Below are 10,653 nucleotides of genomic sequence, written 5' to 3'. Positions count from 1 at the left end.
CTACTTGTGCTTACACTTCTGTTGCAACATCTAGTATGAAGTTAAAATTAATCTATTTCTATAACATTGGTCAATTGAATTTCAATAATTGAAAAGACGTTTTTTTGCTATGTTTATATATGGAAGAATTCAAACTTAATGGTGAAGAATTTGAAAGTTGCTTACTTCTTCTTTCAGCTTGAGATGGGCGAAGTATATTTATTTATAAAAATAAATCTTTCATCTCCTTTCCATTTTTATCAAGATTAGATTTCTTTGGTTTATACTCTGGACATTCCAAGATATGTATTTGGCACCAGGAGACTTTATATTTAGAGAGACCTTATAAGCTTTTATTTGCAAATTGACAGGTTGGTGTCATAGTCTACCTATGTTTTTCAGATGCTTGCACTATCACCAAGTCAAACCTTTGATGGAGCAGAAGAGGTAAAGTGTCACACCCTGGGGGTATGCCTGCCCAACTAACGGACAACATCTCTCCTCTTATAATAACATATGAAATCTGGATACATGACCAATTGTTATGCTACAAGTCCAATGCTAAAATGCAGGTAAACACAATAAATAAATAAATAAATAATCCGTAGCTGACGTTGGACTGACGGACAGGACCTCTAAGTGACTCCATAAATCTTCTATCTGCTACCTAGGGAGAGGAAAATAGTAAAAGGGGTGGTGAGTTCAAAATTCTTAGTAGGTATAAGACAGATAGTGTATGATCAATATAGTGTAAGGAGATTAAAGAATGCAGTCTCAAGTAAAATAGAAAAAAAAGGACAACGCGGTGCATAAAGCTCTCGCCATGCAGGGTCCCGGGGAAGGATCCATTGTACGCAGCCTTATCCTATTTTTTTGCAAGTGACTGTTTTCAGGATTCGAATCGGCGATCTTTTGATCACATGACAACAACTTTACCGTTGTGCCAAGCCTTCCCTTCGCAGTCTCAAGTAAAATACTTACTATAAAAGTAAGAGCGCTAATATAATTGTCTGCTAACCAAAAGTATAACCAATAATAAAATACTCTACTAACATGATCAACTAGGTATAACCAATAGACTAGGAATACATATAGTACATCCAAACCTGCATGAACAAATATATAACCACCATATAGCAAGCACATAACTAGTCCCGACTAGAGCAACAATATGTGATCATGAATGGGTCTCGTGGACGGTCAGAGTATACAACTAGTCACTATGCACAAGAGAATGCTTTACCACGGATGGTCCCATGGGTAGACAGGATGATATACCTAACTATCTTCTTAGCCACTGACTGTGGGAGAACGTTCTACCAAGGATGGTCTCGTGGGCAATCAGGGTATGTAAATAGTCACTATCTACAGGAAACCGCTCTACCATGGATGTCCCCGTGAATAGACAGGATACATAAGTGGCTACAATCTGCAAGAGAAAACTCTACCATGGATGATATATATATATATATATTTTATATGTTGGACGACGCTTTGTGTGCGACCGTGAGCGACGCGTAGACGTGGCGTTGCCAGTTCCTTTTATCTACAAATAAAATATTCCTTTTATTCTCTCTCCCCTTTGGGCCTCTGTTCAAAACTTTAGCGGCAGAAATTACCCAAATTAAAATCTCCCTCCTCGCTCTCTCTCTCTCTCTCCCATTCGCAACCTCCGTCTCCGTCGTCCGGCCGACCTCGCGGGTGAAAATCGGGAAAGTTTAATATTAAAATTTCCCTCGCAGCTCTCTCTCTCCCTCACTCGCTCCCTCCTTCAATGTCCTCTGTCGTCCCTCGTCCCTAACGCTCCCGGCGGGAAAGTTTTTCCTGTTGGTGCGGTTAGCACTAACGGTCTAACTCAGGTTTTGATGAATGACAAATCAGGTTAAGTTAGGTTTGTTGTTGTCTGACACTTTTATCAAGTGTGCAGAAAAAGTCCAGCTAGGTCGACGGGCTGACCGGATAGCTGGCGAGAAGTCCAAGCGGGTCGACGGGCTGACCGGACGCTTGGCGAGAAGTCCAGCTAGGTCGACGGGCTGACCGGATAGCTGGCGAGAAGTCCAAGCGGGTCGACGGGCTGACCGGACGCTTGGCGAGAAGTCCAGACGGGTCAACGGGCTGACCGGACGTCTGGCAGGTAAGTGAGGTAAGTCACTGGAGGAGAGTGACTGCGAGGACGCGTTCCCGGGTAGGGAACATTAGGCGTCGATCCGGCTTAGATCCATTTCGGATATCTGAGTCGAGATCATGACTAGATTCCGGTCTCGGAAAGACGGAATCTAAGTCATACTTTGCTCATCTATAAAACTGTGCTAACATTCTTTGTTGCAGGGTACATGTGCCTCGGACTAACATTTTCTTGCAGGAGAAGGACTTTCTGGAGAAGAGGGGTCCGGGCGCCCGGAGGGGTCCGGGCGCCCGGAAGGGATCCGAGCGCCCGGAAGGCAAATTTCATCCAGCCGAGTCGTCGCCACGTGGAGCATCATGGTTTGTGCAGCTACGTCACGTTCCAGGCGCCCGGAAGGGATCCAGGCGCCCGGGACAGCATATAAAAGAAGACCCAGGCAGGAGCTTCAAAACCAATCATTACTGAGAACTCTTCGACTGCTGGTCCTACTGCTCCACGTTCCTGCGACGCTAACAAAGCTCCGACAAAGTGCTTCTTCGTCTTTTTGGTTAATTTCCTTGTCGGTATTACTTTGTTTCATTAGCATTCCTTGTACTCATTTTGTAATTATATTCGAATTGCTAGTGATTGCCCAACGAAAGTGGTCAAGGACCACGGGCCTTCGAGTAGGAGTCGTCACAGGCTCCGAACGAAGTAAAAACAACTGTGTCTACTTTTCTTTTCCGCTGCGCTTATACTCGAAATTTTCGAATCGATATTCACCCCCCCTCTATCGAACCTATCGGTCTTACAAGTGGTATCAGAGCAGGTACCGCTCTGATTTGGTGCAACCACCAATCAGACAGGGGGTGAAATATTTTTCAATTCCAAACTGATATTATTATCTTTTTGGAAGATTTTTTTCATTACACTTAGAGTTCTTTTTTTTCCGCACTGCTAATCCAAGACGAAGTCTTGGGATTTCCTTTTTTCCAGTTAATTTAGTGTGTGCAGGATAAGATGTCTCAACAAGAAGGCTTCAGCACAGTTCGTCCTCCCCTATTCAACGGGGATGACTTTTCGTACTGGAAGAGAAGAATGGAGGTCTACATGAAGACAGACTACGACCAATGGATGAGCGTCACAAAGGCTTATAAAATTCCAGTAGACAACTCCGGGAAAATAATAGACCCTGAAGAATGGACAAATGATTTAAAGAAAAAGACATCAATTGAAAACAAAGCCATCAACACTCTACACTGCGGACTAACACGAGAAGAACTGAACCGGGTCGGACCGCATGAAAACGCTAAGGAGCTCTGGGATAAACTGATCGAGCTGCACGAAGGAACAAGCGACGCGAAGGTAACAAAAAGAGATTTGCTGTTAAATAAAATTTTTAATATAAAAATGCAGGAAGGAGAAACGGCAAGTCAGCTCCACGCGAGGGTCAAAGATATCCTCAACGGTCTCCACGCGATAGGACACCAAATGGAGAACCGAGACTTAATAAGGTACCCGTTAAATGCTTTTCCATGAAATAATTTGTGGGCATCAATTGTAGATGCCTACAAAATTTCAAAAATTTATCTAAATTAAAATTGGATGAACTCTTACGTGAATTAGAACTTCATGAGCAAACTAACGCGGGTCGAGAAAGGTGTAGCTTTATTCGCAGTTCCTCTAAAGAAAAGAAGAACAAACCCGAATCAAGAAGATTCCGATCAAGACTCAAGACGAAGAACACCGGTGAACTGGTAAGGAAAATGTTCACCAGGAAAAGAAAAACTTCAGCAGATCTTGAAGATCGGTTCGCCAACCGACTCAAGAAATGTCACATGTTTCGGATGCAAAAAAGGGCACTACAAGAACGAATGCCCAAGATTGAAACTTGACAAACCAAAGTCAACAAAGAAGAAAGCCCTCAAAGCAACATGGGACGATTCCTCCTCGGACGAATCGGAGGGAGAAAGGCAAAGCACCAAAGTCACCTCGTGCTGATGGCTCGCGAAGACGAATCAGAGGAATCGGAAGACGGGTCCGAACCCGAATCAAGCCACGAGTCCGCACTCGTTTCGAAGGTTCGAAGAGGTATACCTAAACTTAAATCGTAAATTCTTTAGAATTATCTCGTGTTTAAATAAAAATTAGTTAAATTGGAAAATGAAAATAAATCACTTCTTGAAGAAAATCAAAACCTCAAGGAACAATTAAAAAATTCGAATCCAACTCAAGACCGAACACTTGAGGAGGAGAATTTATCATTAAAAAGTGAAATTAATAAGTTAAAAGAATTGTTGGAAAAATTCACAACAAGATCTAAAAATTTAGATTTAATTCTAAATAACCAAAAGGCATGCTATAATAAAACCGGACTTGGATATAAGTCAAAATCAAACAAAACCTTTAAATCATTATTAACCCAACACAAAGTAACTAAACAAGCTTGGGTCCCGAAAGCGTGCTTAACCACGCAAGTAGGACCTAATCAATTCTATATACCTAAAGATAAAATACATTATATAAACTTGAATAAATCAGATCAAAAACTAAAAAATAAGTTTAACTTGAAATCAAAATTCAAAACTCAACAAAATTTAGACTATCACCAAGTTGATTATAACTATAAAAGAATCGACACAAACCCAAAATCTAAATTAATGGCCAATAATTGGGGAGCTCAGATGGCACCTCCAAAACTAACATACCGACGGTAACCCAAAACAAACTAACCCGAGGTAATTAGGATTAGTTAAAAGAGACCGAGGTTAACTTGACTCATGGTACTGGTGAAGTTTTGGATGATAGTACGTTAGGAAGCTTGGGCATCGCATGTCTAGAAAGATATGGCTTCGATCGTGCATTTGGCCAAGTGGAACCGACCAAAGCTACCCTTAAACGAATCCTAACCAGTTAGACCAAGATTTAGTACTAAGTTCCGTGGATAGGACTATTCGGAAAACTTCGAAAGGTTGGTTACTTCTAATGATGTCCCTGTGACTCACCAAGCTTAGAAGTTTATCCGAAGAATGCCTATTTGTGAAAACCAAAACTAAATCTGAATCTAACACAAGTCAAACCAAAAGTCTGTAATCAAACCAATTTCATCTCACAAAATCATAGGATTCCCTGATTGATAACATAGATCGGGTGAGATGAATTAGGCTTATTTTAATTTTAAACTTAAAAATTAATTTCAAAAATTTTAATTTTAAACTTAAAAATTAATTTCAAAAATTTTAATTTTAAACTTAAAAATTAATTTCAAAACTTTTAATTTTAAACTTAAAAATTAATTTCAAAAATTACTTAAAAATTAATTTCAAAAATTTTAATTTTAAACTTAAAAATTAATTTCAAAACTTTTAATTTTAAACTTAAAAATTAATTTCAAAACTTTTAATTTTAAACTTAAAAATTAATTTCAAAATTTTAATTTTAAACTTAAAAATTAATTTCAAAAATTACTTAAAAATTAATTTCAAAAATTTTAATTTTAAACTTAAAAATTAATTTCAAAAATTTTAACTTTAAACTTAAAAATTAATTTCAAAATTTTAATTTTAAACTTAAAAAAAAAAAATTAATTTCAAAATTTTAAACTTAAAAATTAATTTCAAAACTTAAATTAGTTAATTAAAAATAATAATAATAATAATAATAATAATAATAATAATTGATTAAAAATTGATAAACTAAGACTAACATAAAAATCCTACGTGTTGTAGGAAACCAAGTGGATTTTGGACAGTGGCTGCTCCAAACATATGACTGGAGATCACACCAAGTTCACTCAATTAACCTACAAAAGCCTAGGAACAGTTGCCTTTGGAAACAACGGTAAACTCAAGGTAATTGGTATAGGTAATATTGAATTAAAAATAGATTTCATAATTTCAAATGTTCTACTTGTTGAAAATTTTAAATACAATCTTCTGAGTATAAGTCAATTGTGTGACACTAGGTATAAGGTAAAATTTCTATCCACAGAATGTTTGATCAAACATCTAGATAATCCAACTATAAGCCTAAAAGGCTTTTGCCATCAACTTAACCACTTCTTCAGTCAAATGTTATTTAACGCAAAAAGAAGAAACCTGGTTATGGCACAGAAGAATGTCACACACCCATTTCAGAAACATAAGTAAATTAAATGGTCTAGTTAGAGGCTTACCAAAATTACCTAACTTAGATTCAACAATATGTAATGCTTGTCAACAAGGCAAACAAACAAAATCTACCCACAAACCAATTAATGAATCCCAAACCAACTCAGTCCTAGAACTTTTACACTTAGATTTATTTGACTCCCACGGGGTCAAATCAATAAATGGAAGTCTGTACTGTTTAGTTATAATAGACGACTATTCTAGGTTCACTTGGGTCAAATTCTTAAAACATAAAGATGAAACCGTGGAAATTTTTACGAATTTCTGCAAACAAATTGAAAATGAAAAAGGCATAAAAATTAAAAGAATCAGAAGTGATAATGGAGGAGAATTTAAAAATCATAATTTTGATAAATTTTGCCTTGAAAATGGCTACCATCATGAATTTTCCTGCCCTAAAACTCCCCAACAAAATGGAATTGTAGAAAGGAAAAATAGAACCTTACTTGAAGCATCTAGAACTATGCTAAATGAATACAACTTACCTAAATATTTTTGGGCAGAAGTTGTCAGTACAGCCTGCTATGTACAAAACCGAACAACACTAAACAAAAACCACAATAAAACATTTTTTGAAATATTTTACAACAAACAACCTAATATAAAATACTTTAAGGTATTTGGTTGCCCAGCATTTATCCTAAATACTAGAGAACACTTAGGCAAATTCACTTCCAAAATAGAAAATGGAATTTTTCTAGGTTACTCTCTGAATAGCAGAGGCTACAGAATTTATAATAAAGTCACTTTAAGAATTGAGGAAACCACCAATGTAAAATTTAAAGAATCCAATCAAAACCTAGAACAAGCCCAACCTCAACCAGTTAACTCTGTTAACGAACATATCAATTCTGAGGGAACAAACCAAACCCAAAATCATGAAGAAGAAGAACAACTACAAGAAAGTCAACCTCCTAGAACCATAAGAGTCAACCCAAACCATCCTACTAATCAAATAATTGGTGACCCAGACCTGAGGGTTCAAACTAGGTCATCTTTCAGAAACCTAAGTCAAATCTCGTTAATCTCAAATATTGAACCTAAAACTGTAGCTGAATCTCTACTTGACCCAGACTGGGTCATAGCTATGCAAGAAGAATTAGCTCAATTTGAGCGCAATGAAGTTTGGGACCTAGTACCTCCACCTAACGATAAGAAAATAATAGAAACCAAATGGGTATTTCGAAACAAATAAGTGGAGAAATTACTCGGAACAAGGCCAGGTTGGTTGCAAAGGGTTCGATCAAGTTGAAGGACTTGACTACGATGAAACTTATGCCCGGTAGCTAGACTAGAGTCCATTAGAATGTTACTAAGCTATGCAGCACATAAAGGATTCAAACTATACCAAATGGATGTCAAGTCTGCCTTTCTTAATGGATTGATAAAAGAAGAAGTGTATGTAGGTCAGCCGCCAGGTTTTGAAAGCCTAGAACACCCTGATCATGTCTACTAATTAAAACAGGCATTATATGGACTTAAACAGGCACCTAGGGCATGGTATGAAAGACTAACCTCTTACTTAACCTCTAAAGGGTTCAATCAAGGTCAAATTGACCCAACACTATTTGTGAAATCAATAAAAGAAGATATTTTTATAGCTCAAATTTATGTAGATGATATCATCTTTGGTTCAACCAACTCAGAATTTTTAAACGAATTTACAAACCTAATGGAACACAAATTGAAATGAGTCCGGTAGGAAAATTAACTTATTTTCTAGGGTTACAAGTCAAACAAACAAATGAAGGAAATTATATTTATCAACAAAAATATACTAAGGAGTTACTTAGAAAATTTGGAATGGAAAATACTAAAGAAATAAAAACACCTATGGCCGTAAACACAATCCTAGATGATGATCCTAATGGAAAGTCAGTAGACTTAAAACATTATGGGAGCGCGGTAGGTAGTCTGCTTGACTTAACTGCAAACTTATTTGCAGTTAGTATGTGTGCTCGATACCAAACCTGTGCTAAAGAATCTCATTTGACTCAAGTCAAAAGAATCTTTAGATACCTCAAGGGAACCACAAATGTAGGTATTTGGTATCGTAGAACCAACAACTTTGAATTAATAGGATATTCTGATTCAGATTATGCCGGATGCAAATTAGACCGCAAAAGCACAAGTGGTGGATGCCAACTACTTGGTCCATCCCTTGTCAGCTGGTTTAGTAGAAAGCAACACTGTGTTGCACTATCTACAACTGAGTCAGAATACATAGCTATAGGCGAGTGTGTTGCACAAATACTATGGATGATGCATACTCTAAAAGATTTCAACTTAAATATCACAAGTGTAAAAGTATTAATTGATAATATAAGTTCGATTAACTTAACCAAGAATCCTGTGCATCATTCAAGAACCAAACATATTGAAGTTAGGCATCACTTCATCAGGGATCATGTTACTAAAGGTGATATTGAACTCAAGTACATTGAGTCTAAATCAAATTTAGCTGACATTTTTACAAAACCCCTCCCTGAAAGTGAATTTAGCAACTTACGACGACAATTAGGGATGTGCTCAATAGACTAGGATCCTTCAAAAATACTTTCAAAACTGATTTTATCAACTTATAGGCTAAACTTGTTTGATTTCAAAATTTCCATTTTTAGACTTTCAAAAACAGTTTTGGCCTTAGACTAGTCTTACATCCTTAGAAAGCATGTACCCATAGGTTTAGTTCTTGAGCATCTCACCAACACCTTAGGTTTACCTTGCTTGTGGTTGATAAACATAGAAAGGGGTGAGATGCATAGGCCATCTGTCTGGACCTAAGATGCTTATTTCAGTGCATCAGTATCAGTCTGGACGTTAAATACAATTCAAATATTAATCAGATTAAAGTTCATCAGTCAAATCAAACACTGACTGATTATAATTAACTTAATCTGACTAACCAAGTGAAAGCTACTATTTTCTAATAGTTAGTTAGTACCTAATTGGTTAGACAGCTGGTTAGATATCAAATTCAGGGGGAGAAATAAACTACTTTAGTTTTCCAAAATGAATTTTCAACTTAATTTTTAAAATCAAAGTTTAAAAATAATTTGTTTAAAATTGTGAAATTTTTAATCTCACAAACTTTTTACCTATTCTTTGAAAACTAAACTTTTCAAGTAAAGATTTAAACTTAATCTTACTTAAAAAATTGTCCTGAGTCTATTTCTTAAAAATTTGATTTTACTTAATTTTGACAATTTAATTTGAAAGATAAATTTTACAAAGTTTAGTTTACAAACTAAGCTTCTCAAAATTATTTTCCTTGATTTTGAAAATTGAATCTTGTACACTTAGTGTTGAAAAATAAATTTCAATTAGTTTTGAAAACTAGACTTTTCAAACTTAGTTTTGGAATTTTGGTTTTGAAAACTTATGTTTAAGTAGCATTTCAAAGTTGAAACTTGTTTTGGACCTTATAGACGTATGTTTGAAAATTAACCTATCTAAACTTAGCATTTTTTTTAAAACTAAAAGCTAACGCTTTAAACAAAATTTCAAAACTTTATACTCCCCCAAGTCAATTTGATCTTCTCTTGGATTTAAAAACACAGTTATTGTTCAAGGTATTATTGTTTTCGGTATTTCTCACTATGTATCTTTACCCTTGTTTTTTGATGAATGCCAAAGGGGGAGGGTTAGGTTGGTTAAGTTAGAGCAACTTAATGTAAACTTGAAAAACTAACTTAAACCTTAAAAATCATGCTTGATTCTTGCATATTTTTTATCACTAACTTAACCAGGTTGTCATTCCATCAAAAGGGAGAGATTGTTGGTGCGGTTAGCACTAACGGTCTAACTCGAGTTTCGATGAATGACAAATCAGGTTAAGTTAGGTTTGTTGTTGTCGGACACTTTTATCAAGTGTCGAGAAAAAGTCGGCGACGGGGACCGGATAGTGGCGAGAAGTCAAGCGGTCGACGGTGGCCGGACGCTTGGCGAGAAGTCCGGCTAGGTCGACGGACCGGATGCAGGCGAAGTCCAAGCGGGTCGACGGGCTGACCGGACGCTTGGCGAGAAGTCCAGACGGGACGGGCTGACCGGACGTCTAGCGGTAAGTGAGGTAAGTCACCGGAGTGATTGCGAGGATGCGTTCCCGGGTAGGGAACATTAGGCGTCGATCGGCTTAGATCCATTTCGGATATCGAAGTCGAGATCGTGACTAGATTCGGTCTCGGAAAGACGGAATCTAAGTCATACTTTGCTCATCTATAAAGCTGTGCTAACATTCTTTGTTGCAGGGTACATTTGCCTCGGACTAACCTTTTCTTGCGGAGAAGGACTTTACGGAGAAGAGGTCCGGGCGCCGGAGGATCCGGCGCGGAGGTCCGGCGCCGGAAGGATCCGGCGCCCGAAGGCAAATTTCATCCAGCGAGTCGTCGCCACGTGGAGCAT

This window comes from Zingiber officinale, chromosome 6A, assembly GCF_018446385.1.
Source record: "Zingiber officinale cultivar Zhangliang chromosome 6A, Zo_v1.1, whole genome shotgun sequence".
Taxonomy (NCBI): Eukaryota; Viridiplantae; Streptophyta; class Magnoliopsida; order Zingiberales; family Zingiberaceae; genus Zingiber; species Zingiber officinale.
The sequence above is the reverse complement of the archived record's forward strand: the minus strand, read 5'-3'. Positions refer to the sequence as shown.